This window comes from Solanum pennellii, chromosome 6 (assembly GCF_001406875.1).
Source record: "Solanum pennellii chromosome 6, SPENNV200".
NCBI classification, from domain to species: Eukaryota; Viridiplantae; Streptophyta; class Magnoliopsida; order Solanales; family Solanaceae; genus Solanum; species Solanum pennellii.
Genome location: NC_028642.1, coordinates 50,911,950 through 50,926,817, shown reverse-complemented (window position 1 = coordinate 50,926,817; position 14,868 = coordinate 50,911,950). Strand labels below are relative to the sequence as shown.

General features: G+C 34.9%; 2 pseudogenes; both read right to left on the bottom strand.

Annotated features, from left to right (window-relative positions):
- Positions 1–114: 114 nt before the first annotated feature.
- Positions 115–1,665, bottom strand: LOC107022944 (annotated as a pseudogene).
- An 11,261-nt stretch (positions 1,666–12,926) lies between these two features.
- On the bottom strand, positions 12,927–14,783 carry LOC107022837 (annotated as a pseudogene).
- Positions 14,784–14,868: the final 85 nt, after the last annotated feature.

Genomic DNA, 14,868 nt, shown 5'->3' with positions numbered 1-14,868 from the left:
ATATATATATATATATATATATATATATATATATATATATAACATCAAGTTTTGCATTATCTCTCGATCTTCTTTCCTTTAGCACGGAATTAAAAATACAATTCCACCATCATGTTATGTTGAAAGTTTAAAAAAGTATTTTAGGTTGTAAGGTGCTACAACGTCTAGAGTTCCATTCCATAATAATTCCGTGTATTTTTGGTAGGCCTGCTCACTGGGATGAACAGAGTCGAAAAACAAGTAATCTTTCACATTCGTACATAACTCGTACTCTTTTACCTGCCTCTTCCCTCCACAACTATGAATCCCTCGAAATGGACCCGTTCCACAACAAGCCGTCTCTGATATCTTCAAACCTAAACAAAACAGGACAAAATCATCGGTGCATAATATATATTATATATAATCAAACATTGATTTTGAGTTTGAAGAGATAGAAGATACCATATTTAGTTGGATTATGAATGCTATCAGCAAATACTTTGAAGAAGTTGAATATTGTATACTTAAATCCATGCAATTGCTTCTCAAGTTTTTTGAGCATTTGTGGGAGAGCTGAATTAAACATTTTGGTCATGTTTGTGACCTCCTCCATGCAACTGCCATTTGTGACTCCCTTTTGAAAGTTGAGAGCCTTAATAGTAGGAATACAACCTATGGGGCCCAAATTAAGCATCACAAACTTTCTCCCTCCTTCCTTATAAATTCCCTGTTGCATTCATAACAAAGTAGAAAGAGTTACCCTAACTTGTTCATTTGATAAAAACTACTAGTAAGTAAATTAAATCGAAAGAAATAGAAAATAACAATATTAGAATACTTTAAAAACAGAAGTCAAGTTGCCCATAATCATCTGTATATATTCTCTATCGGAATATGGAAAAGATGAATTTGCAAATAGAGCGGCGAATATATCATTGCTACCAGTGCTAAAAATATATACAGCATTGGAGAGGATCTGTTTTGACTCTGTTTCACCCACTTTGTTCCTCAACAATTGTGTCACGTTTTGGAATAATTTCAACTGAGTTTTAAGATCTATAACCTGTAGAAACAAACATAAATTAGGCCTAACTCACGTTCCAAGCCTTATAAAGATTCCACCCATCTCATTAACCACCTATGTGGGACTTTTGTCATTCTTTAACATAAGAGAATAAGTCAAAGGAAAATATTGTTACTTACAGCGCCACGAGCGGTTTCAACCAAACAACCAGAACCACCTGATGCAAAGTTTACTCCATGTACCAAATGCTTCTTCCCAATTCAAAATACGGCGGAATAAATGGCAAATTAGCATATTCAGCTGCAAAATACAACTAACTATAATTATAACGCAAAAAGTTGATGATCTACTACAATTGAATAAATATACATTTCAAAAGAATTGACCAAAACGCGAACGAATTTACCTATAAAATCAGGAATGAGGCGTCCATTGGAGTTCCTGCCAGTAGGGTACTTGAAGAATGATTCTCCATAAGGGAAATAATTTGCTTGGAAGCTAGCAGTGGTGTTGATATAGTTATTATTTCCAGCATCGAAAATTGAATCACCGAACACAAAAAGGGAAGGTGTTTGATTAATAGGGTTGCGAATACACACAATTGGTGTGGCAAAATTTGCTACCAAAAGAAAGATGCACAAGCTTGAGATCAAAGCCATTACAGTATTATCATGTTTGGTTTAATATTTTTGCATAGAATTGGAATTATATATAGCACTACTACTCCTGATGTGCAGAACGATTTTTTTTTATATAAAAAATACGTGTCTGCATAGACTATCGGCTCGACGTGAAGTGTTGGCTGCCTGGCTATTCATTTTGGGTAGTAAACAAGTTAAAACATGAGATATATTTATATAGTAGTTTTTGGAAATATATTATGGTATCAAAATCTGTTATTTTTTCCACTAATCCAAGTAGGGACCAACCAAAAAAATACTATTATCTTAGAGACCGAGTATTAATTCAGAGAGATATTACCATATATGACACTTTAAGGAGAATACGTCATTTAAGGATTAAGTGAGAAATTTAAACTTTTAAAATATAAAAATATAGAATTTTGTCATTTCTCTTCAAAGATTTTAAAAATAAAATAAAGCACTTATCATATAAATTGAACACAGAAAATATTTTGTCCACACTTCACTCTAAAGGGAAATTTACTGGTGTATTGGTGAGGGTCTTCTTACATTCATTCCCTTGTCCCTCGAAGCAAGATTTTGTGAACATTATGAATGGAAAAGACTTTTAACGATAAAATGGTAATGAGCTAGTATTGTTGTTAGTTTAATCACTACGTAAAAATATACTGGTAAATATGTATTGACAAAAAGATAATTACATTCTCACCATCAATTAAGAAAATGGCCCACAAAAGAGCCAATATGTTTGTTCATCAATTATTGTTGTGAACTAAGCTCTTTCTTTAAGGTAGAGAGTACAATTATATACTCCGTTATTTTTACTTGTCCATTATTAACTTGGGACGCTCCTTTAATGCATAATAAATAGAATTATAATTTTACTATATTATTCTTTGCATATAATAAATTTAATGTTTTGAAAAATTTATATATTGAGAAATGACTATAGTTAAAATAAGGATACATTATGAACAAAGTTCTAAATTATCTCTTGATTTTTTAATCGGACAATAAAAAAATGGATATCTATTTTTAGTATAGTGGATAAGTAAACATGAACGGAGGCAGTAGTTTGGATTCATATTGAAATTTCGTTATTTCTATAATATCTCTTGTGATTTGGCTTGATTCTGAATCATTTCTTTATACCATATTATAACATATTTGATACTACAAGTTCTTGTAGTTAGTATAAAATGTCAAAGAGAAATGGTCACTTGAATTAATGACTGACGGGCATGATTCATTTCTTTATACCATAACAGTGTGTACCTTACTAACTCTCTTTTAAGTAAACGGGGACGGGGAGAGTAGTTTGCATTCATTTTGAGATCATAATTCATATGAAATTGAATTTTATTCCAATTTCGTCATTTTTATAATATCTCTAGTGATTTGGCTTGATTCTGAGTCATTTCTTTATGCCAAATTGTAAGATGTTTGCTTCTAGAAGTTCTTTTAGTTAGTATAAAATGTCAAAGAGAAATTGTCACTTGAATTAATGACTAACGGGCATGATTCATTTCTTTATACCATAACATTGTGTACCTTACTAACTGATCTCTTTTAAGTAAACGGGGACGGGGAGAATAGTTTGCATTTATTTTTAGATCATAATTCATATGAAATTGAATTTTATTCCAATTTCGTCATTTTTATAATATCTCTTGTGATTTGACTTGATTTTGAGTCATTTCTTTATACCAAATTGTAAGATATTTGCTTCTAGAAGTTCTTTTAGTTAGTATAAAATGTCAAAGAGAAATGGTCACTTGAATTAATGACTAACGGGCATGATTCATTTCTTTATACCATAACAATGTTATTAAATTAATTAAAGCATACCTTACTAACTCTCTTTTCTTAAAATAGGTATTATTACTTCAATTATTTTTCTTAAAGAATAACTTAAGAGTTGTATATTATTAAAACTAGATGGGTAATAATATTTTATTTGTGTGTGCTTTACATGGACAAAAAGAGGGCTCTAATTCCAAATATCTTTGACATATTTCACATTCATCAGATTTTTTTATAACCATCATTAAACTTTCATAGTGATTTAAATAATTAGCTCTTACAATGCAATGTTAGATTTCTTATTCTCAAACCTCCAACCTTCTTGTGAATCATTACTTTTTGTCATTTAATAATTGCAGTTTCTCTAATTTGTGTCTTGCCTTTCCAGTTTCCACATGAGGTCACTTTTTATGGTATTCAAATTTTCCTCAACATAACCATGCAAATTTAATGTGTTTAATCTTCTTCTTTTTCAAAATTCATGTGTTTTATGATATCTAATATGTCTCTTGCATCAAACTAAACCTGACAATATATGAATTATCACAGAAAGTTTTCAGCTAAAACTTCATATTTGTGCATTATTGTACACGACAGGGAAAAATAACAATACTTTTACTCAAAAAGTCATCACTACCATCTCCATTAGGATTCAAAAACTAATAAAATAAATAATGAAGAGAATGTGTATACTCCGGAAGATGTGTGATTAACTTTTAGAATAAGATACCTGTCAAAATAGGTCTTGAATCTCCACAAACATCATTCATTTGTCAAGTGCATCATGGAAGATCCTACTTTAAAGAACTTTTAAGTGGGTTACAGGTTTGTCGGGCGAGTCCACTTTTTTAAAATTATATTTTTTTTATAATTTTAAATTAAATTATAAATGATAATTTTAAAATATTATTATTAATATCGACAAAATAATATTACATGATGTTAATGTTAGTACGTATAATCAAATCCACAAATAAAATTATCTTTATAATATTTCTTAAGTTTCTTTTTTCAGTTAAAAGTATAAATATCTAAATAGAATTTATTAACTAATTGTTTTGAGTTTGGACTCTCTTTAAGTTTAAATTTTAATATTATATTATATTTTTTAATCAATTTTATTGGCCCGCGGCCGTCCCTATCTATATATCTCAAGCCCCACAAATTAGCAAGTTTATTCAGGTCGGGCTGAAAAGTTTTTTTCTTAAATGGGTTCCAAAAATCTTAGTTCAACCCTATTAAATCACGAGTTAGGCCAGGCTGGACCAACAGGCCTAGCCCATATTAACGACTCTATTCTTCGTATATTAGCAATTGTGAGGTGCTACGACATCTGGAGAGTAATTCGACGTATTTCTGGGGGATGAACAGAGAGTCGAAAAACAAGTAATCTTTCACATTGTTACATAACTTCTACTCTTTTACTTGACCACAACTAAGAATCCCGCGAAATGGACCCGTCCCACGACAAGATGAAAACAAAATCATAAGTAAATTAAGACTAAGGAAACATTCTTTATATAAAAATTGAACATTTTACTCTGTGTTTTCTCTACATAATATATAATATGATTCAAGAACCATAAATTAATTTATTGCCAGAGCCATGATATTTCTGGCACAGTGGTATGTAGGGGTGTCAAATGGGCGGGTTGGGCTGAAATTGAAAATATTAAAATGGGTTGAGATAGAAGTCGGATTGGTCTTGACCCGCCCAAGTTTACTTTGGGCTCAAATGGGCTTAAAACGGGTTGGGTCTTGACCCGCGCAATTTGACCCGATTAATCTTAATAATTTAACATATAGATATTAAACTTTTATAATCACAATTTGAATTTTAGCTCGAAATTATTTTTTATTGAGATATGTTTCTATATTTATACCTTAAATATAGAAACATATCTCAATAAAAGTTTTAAAACGGGTTGAAATTGGATATTGAATCGGACTCAATTGAGAAATCTTTTCAAATGGGTTATGCTTGAATGGGTTGAGATTGAACTCAATTCAAATTATCTTGAGCTGACCCTTAAAATTCTGGGCGGATTATCTATGTTTGAGTTCACTTTTGACACCCCTGGTGATATGATAATTATTCTTACATAAATCAAACAGCTAGTGCACAATATATCAAACATAAATATACTGGATTTTTGAGTTCGATGAAATAGAAAATACCATATTTTGTTGGATTACCAATGCTTTCTGCCAATACTTCGAAGATTATACACTTAAATCCAGGCAATTGCTTGTTGAGCATTTTTGGAAGAGCAGAATTAAACATTTTGGCCTCCTCCATGCAACTCCCATTTGTAACTCCTTAATAATATATAAGAATACAACCTAAGGGACCCAAATTAAGTATCATAAACATTCACCCTCCCTCCTCGTAAGTTCCATGTTGCATTAATTCGAAGTCAATATTTACTTTGTGAATTTCATAACTCAACTATGTTCCATTTTCTTACTTGAACAAACACTTAATGAAATAGAAAAAGATCGATATCAAATTCATGACTTTTTCTGAAGTCATGAATGGCACGAAGTTCCTTTAATTACTCCTTCAAGCTACAGTCACTTTGTAAATAAACCTCACGATAGCAGTCTGATCTCAGTTGAAAGTCGTCTAATTTTTCCAAGTGAAACAACTTGACAAAGCTTCACTTTAAGACGGTCAGAGGGGTATCCTTCTTGTAGTTTACAAAAAGAGTAATTTTTTTCTAATATCTAAGAGTTAGTGGTGAAAGTATCACATTTCATCGGGGATGCAGGTTTCATAGATGAACTTCAGGTGTGTTTTTCACCACAGAGTACATATTCTTATGATCGTCTTGGTAGCAACCAAAAATTAATCAAACCAGTGTAGCCACACTAGTGGTATGCGTCAGCGTTACTTTGAAACTGCATTGCCAATACATAGTAACTAGGCTTTCAAAAATGTCAAACATTTTATGAATTTTAATTTTTTGCAAACGACATTTGTGTTGGGTATGTAGCAAGAGTTAATAATGGAGGGAAAATGAAAAGAGAGAAACTTGGAAGTTGGGAATATGAAAAGTCTTCATCGGTGGTGAAAAGAAAAATAGGAAAGTTTAAATATACAAACACTCTTATTTATTGTTAAAAAGGTTGGAAAGAGGACCCACTCGCGCCATTGTCGTTGCACGGCTTTGGCCTTGAAAAGTGATCGAGAGATTATTTTTTGGACAAAGTTTGTTTAAGTTATTTATTTATTTAATTAAATTAAATGGTCAAAACATTTCAATTAATTAGTTAATTAACTGAAATGTTTCAATTAATTAGTTAATTGACCGATCCGACTCGGATCCGCACGCAACCCATTTTATTTTAATTTTTTCCCGTTTTATTTGAATTTCCCGCCGTTGAAATTGACTGTCCTGAAAGTTAGCAACTTTCAGAAACAACCACGACTGTTTGAAAAAATGCAACTTTCATGAATGGTCGTGTGGATTCTGAAAAGGTTGTAATTCAGTTCCTGTTGCCTAAAAATACATTGATTATTCAAATTTTTTTCTTATGAATTTTTCTGATTTCTTCTTCTTCTTCACAAAGTTTCTTCGTGTATTTTATTGTTATTGAGTGGTTCGCTAACACCAAAGTTTTGGGTATCAATACGCTGTTGACTGAGATCATTCTATCTTGAGAGGACATATTCCAAATCAAACCTCGGATACTAGAGGGGAATAATTTCCTTAAGGGGACACTATGCATTCAGTGGGCTTGATCTTCCATTCTGTCTTTTTCCAGATTCTGGTATGTTTACACATTTTAGTTGTTGTGAATTAATTTTGTTCTTCATTAAAGCTTGGTTACTTCGTGTTTCTACAAAGTTGTTCAAATCAGTAATTCTATTTTTAACACAGATTGGCAACAATTTGATGATGCCTGATGCAAAAGTATTGATTATGCTTGCTATATCTCTAATCTATTGTCACATTCATCTTTTTAAGGCCGGATAATGGTGCAGTGTATTACAACAGAGAAAGACGGGTTGCTAATAGACAACAATAACATACTCAATGAAATTCCACAAGTGCGCTCTGGGAAGGGTAGAGTATACGCCGACCTTGCCCCTACCCCGTAGAGATAAATGAAAGACTTTTCTAATTATTTCATATAGTAAAGACACGTTATATTTATACATAAAAATCAGGTAAGAGTCCTAGTCTAAGTCATATAATAAGAATAACAATCCTATGCAAACTAAGCCACAAATAAATCAATCCTATTCATGTTAGACTATCCTTTGTCATTCCCCTCAAGTTGAGCAGGGGTCTGGATCACCATCAACTTGGATTTCAACTCAAGAAACCGTGACTTGGGCAATGGTTTCGTTAATATATCTGCAACTTGATCATGAGAACTGACATACCGTACTGAAAGAGTCTTAGCACGAACCTTCTCTCGAACAAAATGAAAATCAATCTCCATGTGCTTCGTATGAGAATGGAAAATGGGATTAACTGTTAAGTATGTAGCACTCAAATTGTCACAACATAGAACAGGAGTAGAAGACGTAAAACAGCCAATTTCTCGAAGCAAAAACTCCACCCATGTGATTTCTGAAGTTGCGGCAGCTAGTGCTCTATACTCTGCCTCAGTTCTTGATCGAGATACCGCATTTTGCTTCCGTGATGACCATGATATCAAATGTTTACCCAAGTATATAGCAAAACCAGTGGTGGACTTCCTGTCATCCACATCTCTCCCCCAATCAGAATTCGTATAGCCATGAAGTAAATAGTAGATCGTCGCGAAAAGAACAACCCATAAGCTAATGAACCTTTGAGATATCTCAATATACGTTTCACAGCCTCCTAATGAATATCCATAGGACAATGCATGAATTGAGAAACCTTATTCACTGCATACGCCAAATCGGTACGCGTGAAGGTTAAGTACGGCAGCCCACCAACTATGCTACGATACAATGTCGGATCAGTGAATGGAACACCACCAAGTGATGAAAGTTTAGAAGATGGGCAAATAGGAGTGTCAATAGGGCTGCAAGACTCCATCTGAACACGTCGAAGGAGCTCCTCAATATATTTCCTTTAAGACAAAATAAACCTTAATTGGTTTTAGATGCTGCAATACCCAAAAAATAAGAAAGAGCCCCCAAATCACGTACTGCAAATTGGGATTGGAGCTGCATAATCAAAGACTTAATACAAGTAGTGTTATTACCAAGAACCAAAATATCATCCACATATATTAGACAATAAATTTTGTCAGTTGGCGTAGACATATAAAACAAAGAACTATCTAACCCGAGAATCCTAGTGAAGTGAGAGCATCAGTGAGTCTCTTGTTCCACATATGAGGAGCCTGTTTAAGACCATACAAGGATCATTTGAGAAGACAGACATGATCTCCACGGCAGGAATCTATGAAACCAGGAGGTTGAGACATGTAAACAACTTCATCCAAGTTACCATGAAGAGAAGCATTGGAGATGTCCAACTGTGTGATATGCCAATCATTAGTCACAGACAAGGATAACAACAACCGAATTGTGGACGGCTTAACTACAGGACTGAAAGTATCCACAAAATCAATTCCAAGTCGTTGATTATACCCTTTGGCGACAAGTAATCCCTTGTAACAATCTAAAGATCCATCGGCTTTCAATTTTGTCTTAAATACCCATCGACAACCAATAAGAAGGAACAATCTGCCAGGTTCCATTGCGTATTAACGCATTGTATTCTTCATCCATAGCACGACGCCAATGCTCATGCTTAACAGCTTGAGAATAGCAAGAGGGTTCCTCAAGGGTCGGAGTAATAGCAGACATGGAAATGGCTGCTTAGGCTTTAATGAACCAGTTTGAGCTCGAGTGACCATACGCCAAGATGGTGGTGATTTCGGCAACTCAAGTTGTGGTGACATAGGTTTTAACGTCGAATTTGGAGGCTGAACAACTACATCTGGGAGAGAGAATGGTTGGTATATAGGTAACTCAGTTGATGGTTAAGGTGAGGGACTGATCTGGTCGAGATTTATTTGGTAAAGTAGACTGGGAAGGGTTAGAAGGAAAATTACTTGGAGATGGAGGTATTGTTGGAGAAAGAGGAATTTGTAGCGTGAGAGGAACTGTTCGAGGATTGGTTGATTTCATGTGCACCAATTCATCCTGCCAAAAAAATGGGAACACAGATTCATCATAAACTACATGACGCGAGACAAAAAGTTTTGAGAAAAGAGGATCAAAGCATTTGTATCCTTTATGAATTTTCCTATATCCCAAGAACACACACGGTTTAAATCGAGGTGATAATTTGTCCTTGGTGTAGGGACGAAGCCAACAAAAACACATACAACCAAAAACTCGCAACAGAGAATAGTCTGGATCCTTTTGAAATAGTGCATGAAATGGTGATCGATTTTTCAGTCGTGGTGTGGGTAATCTATTAATAGTATATACAGTCGTTTCAAAAGCATTTGTCCAAAAATGGGAAGGAACATTGGCATGATGTAATAATGCTCTACCGGTTTCGACAATATGCCCATGTTTACGTTCTGCGCAACTATTCTGCTCAGGAGTGTAAGGATAAAAAAACACGTTGTGTAATACCATTATCACGTAAATAGTTGGTTAAGGATTGAAACTCCCCTCCCCAGTCCGCTTGAAAACATTTAATTAGGCGACCAAAAAAAATTTCAACAAGAGTGCGAAACTAAATAAAAACAGAAATAACTTCAAATTTAAAGCGAAGAAAATGGATCCAAGTGTATTTACTAAAATGATCAAAAAAGATCATATGATAGCGATAACTATCATTAGAAACAACTGGGGAAGGTCCCCAAACATCTGAACAAATTAAATCAAGTGGTCCAGAAGCCTGAAAACTAGATTCACAAAAAGAAATCTTATGACTTTTGCTAACAGCACAAGTAGTGCATAAACTAGGAGATTTACTAGACTGAAAGACAGTAGATGGTAATGCTTGACGAACGATAGGATAAGATGCATGAGCCAGACGAGCATGTCAAATACCAAGAGATGCTGCAAAGGAAGCTGGAGAGGATAGTTTTTTCACAGGAAGCAAATATAGTCCTCTATTAGTCCATCCTTTGTGAAGTGGTACCCTCATTGCCAAATCCTGAATCAAAAAATGGTTAGAAAAGAATTCAACAGACACATTGTTAGATTTATTAAAGGAACTAATGGAAACTAAATTTTGAGTGGCAGTAGGAACATGAAGAATATCATCAAGTTTAAAGTTTTTGTCTGAAGCGACAACAGAACTTGCACCTATATGAGATATTGGTAATTTATAGTCATTACCTAAAGTTACTTCCTCAGGACCTTGATATTCTGAGTGAATGCCAAGGTTTTCCAGATCAGATGTCAGATGATGCGTGGTGCCACTATCCATCAACCAATTTTGGGTAGGTGAATGTTGGGTATTTGCTAGGTTGGAGACAGGTCGTCCGAAAACCCGAGTGCCATTAGATGTCTTGGGTTATGGGCAATTCGTGCAATATGCCCTTTACCTTCACAATTGTGACAAATAATTGTTGACATATCGAAGGTTGGAGATGGGATGTTAGAGGATTGAGTAGTATTCTGGAAACTACGTTGTTGGGGCATCTGAGAAAAATCATGATTTTTGGAACGTCCAAGGCCCCTGTTACCTATACCTCTACCACGACCGCGATCGGGAGGATAGGAACTTTGAGTATAGAGTGCCGTCGGAGCTATGGTAGTAAGGGTCTCATCTCTCTTTAATTGTCGTTCTTCATTCAACAATAGTCCATCTAAAGCATCAAACGAGATATCCTCTTGACGTGATTCAAGTGATCTTGTAAATGGTCGATAGGCTGGTCCCAGTCCAGCAAGAACAAATTCGACCAAATCATCATTAGGAACTGGATGCTGCAATGCAGCCAACTTGGCCGCAATTCCTTTTGCCCTTTGCACGTAGGACTCAATACTAGTATTGTCTCGCTGCATCGTGTGTAGTTGTTTCAGCTCACGAATTTGAGGCTTCGAACCTGAAGCATAGGCAGCAGCCAGTTTGTCCCAAGCTGTTTGGGGTATCTCAGCACCAACTAGTTGGGTAATATTCCTTCAGATACGGAAGCAACGATCTAACTTAACACAAGTTGATCTGCTCTAACCCAAACATGGTAGTATGGGTTAGGTTGATCATCAGACAGAAACTGCCCTGGAATTTCCTGACTACCATCAATATGATGACCAAGTCCACAACCGCGAACCATCGGAAGGAACTGTGTCTTCCACAACAAAAAATTTGACGATGTAACTTTAAGCGGTAACTGATGAGCAAGGCTAGGAGATGGTAAAGTGGTGACTGTGGAGGTCTGTGTTCTCACGGTTGTTCCCTGCAAGGAGGAACTTGACGAGATGTTGTCATCCACCATTGAAGTTGTTATAGAGCTTTCGTTTCTCTGGCAAGGGTTTAAATTTGGGTTGTTTTAACCTCTTAGGGCTCTGATACCATGAAGACTTTCTCATTATTTCATATAGTAAAGACACGTTATATTTATACATATAAATGAGGTAAGAGTCCTAGTCTAACTGTCTAAGTCATATAATAAGAATAACAATCCTATGTGATAGAATGTATGCTTTCACTTAACGAGTAATGGACCAGGTCCCTTACTTCACTTCAGAAAAATACCAGAAAGTTAAATGCAGTAAAATCAACACAATGATTTTACGTGGAAACCTCCTTGCTTAAGGGAGTAAAACCACGACCTGTCTCACAGGATTTTCAATCGTTTTCACTAATCTTCAAAAGCAAAAGCGAAACACGATTACACCAAACGTAAGAAAGAGTTATCAATCTTACCGTTAAGCAATAGTCCTCTATTGCTCAACAAGCCTAAGTAGAAGAACAATCTACCCACTAAGCTATCCCACCTGGACAACTTAGACTTCTAACACAACACACCAATTCCTTTATAGATTTAGGAGTGGTTTACAATTTAAGAACAAGAGAATAAATTCCTAAACAACTAGACGAAAAGCTCCAGATGTTGCTGTTGTCCTTGGAATAATTCTACCTTTGCTTTGTGTAACCTTTGCAAGAGTTCTTGAAAAGTTTTTATCAAGTTGCAAAAGCCACCGAAAAGTGTTTAGGAAAGTGTCTTTTGTATTGACAAGTCCCTTTCCTAAACATCTTGCCATTGGTTGGAAAGGTCACACTTTCTGACGCCATCGGGAAGTGTGCACCTACTTTCTGTACTATCTCCAGCTGGCAGTCGACTGGCTCACTCTCAAGAGAGCCTGGTACCTCTACTAGGTCCCTGGGTTTGTTTCATCTGCAATACTTCAAACAAGACACCTGCAATACTCAAGTAGAAAACCCGGTACCTTTATGAGGTCCCTAAGTTTGTCAAATCATCAAAACTACAAATAACACTATGCAAACTAAGCCACAAATAAATCAATCCTATTCATATTAGACTATCCTTTGTCAATAAAGAGGTTTTTTTTTCTGGAAGACCCTCAACTCGAGTACAAAAGTGGAGATTTTATTGATCTCACTATGATTCTCTAGCGAAACATAATTCATCACAAATCCTTCTCTGAATGCTTAACAATTGAAAAATATACATTGCATGATTCCAACTAATTTTTCTACTTTTATCAATCATGAGGACTGAAAAATGAAGTCATCTCATTAAATCTAAAGATTGACTCCTCATAAGTTGAACACAACAAGAACAGAAAAATTACAAGAGATCAAGCTTTTTAACATCATGTTTCACATTATTTATTCTTTCCTTTAGTAAACTCTAACAATAGAATTCCACCAATGCCACCATCAGGTTATGTTGAAAGTTTAAAAAAGGATTTTAGATTGTAAGGTGCAACAACGTCTGGAGTTCCATTCCACAATAATTCAGTATATTTTTGGTAGGCCTGCTCACTGGGATGAACAGAGTCGAAAAACAAGTAATCTTTCACATTCTTACATAATTCGTACTCTTTTACCTCCCTCTTCCCCCCACAACTATAAATCCCTCGAAATGGACCCGTTCCACAACAAGCCGTCTCTGATATCTTCAAACCTAAGCAAAACGGAACAAAATCATTAGTAAATTGAGACTAATTAAACATTATTTATATAACATATAAATACTTGGTTTTGAGTTTGAAGAGATAGAACACACCATATTTAGTCGGATTATCAATGCTATCTCCAAATACTTTGAAGAAGTTGAATATTGTATACTTAAATCCAGGCAATTGCTTCTCTAGTTTTTTGAACATTGTTGGGAGAGCTGAATTAAACATTTTGGCCAATTTTGTGGCCTTCTCCATGCAACTTCCATTTGTAACTCCAATTTGAAGGTTGAGAGCTCTCATTAAAGGGAGACAACCTAATGGAGCCACACTGAACATCACAAACTTTCTCCCTCCTTCCTTGTAAATTCCCTGTAAACAGAGTACAAATAGTTACCCAAACTTGTTCATTTGATAAAAACTACAACGAGTAAATTAAATCAAAAGAAATAGAAAAGATCAATATTACCTTTAAAACAGAAGTTAAGTTGCCCATAATCATCTGTAAATATTCTGTATCGGAATATGGAAAAGACGAATTTGCAAATAAAAGGGCAAACATATCATTATGGACAGTGCTAAAAATATATCTGTTTCGACTCTGTTTCACCCACTTTCTTCTGCAACAGTTTCCCCACATTTTGGAAATATTTCAACTGAGTTTTAAGATCTATAACCTGTCAAATGGAAACAAACATTTCATAAAAAAGTTGATCTAACTATCAAATTAAAACAAGAAATGCATAAAAGTAATTAGTTAAAAGTACGGTGACTTACAAAGCCACGAGCGGTTTCAGCCAAACAACCCGAACCACCTGATGCAAAGTTTACTCCATGTACCAGATGCTTCTTCCCAATTTCAAAATACGGCGGAATAAATGGTAAATTAGCATATTCAGCTGCAAAATACAACCAATAATTATGTTCAGGTCAGCTTGCGCATAAGTTGATTATCTACTATCTACCACAGTTAATACTTTTCAAACAATTGGGGAAAACGCAAATAAATATACCGATAAAATCAGGAATTAGGCGTCCATCGGAGTTCCTGCCCGTAGGATACTTGAAGAATGATTCTCCATACGGCAAATAATTTGCTTGGAAGTTAGTAGTGGTGTTGATGTAATTATTATTTCCAGGATCGAAAACTGAATCACCGAACACGAACAGGGCAGCTTGATGAGGTTTTTCACGGCACACAATTGGTGTGGCAAAATATGCAACCAAAATAAAGATGCAGAAACTTGAGAATAAAGCCATTAGAGTTTGTGAAAGATCAATTACTTGGATGTATTAGTTTGGTTTATCTTTGCATAGTATATATAGAGTACTAGTGATGTGCAGAATGATTA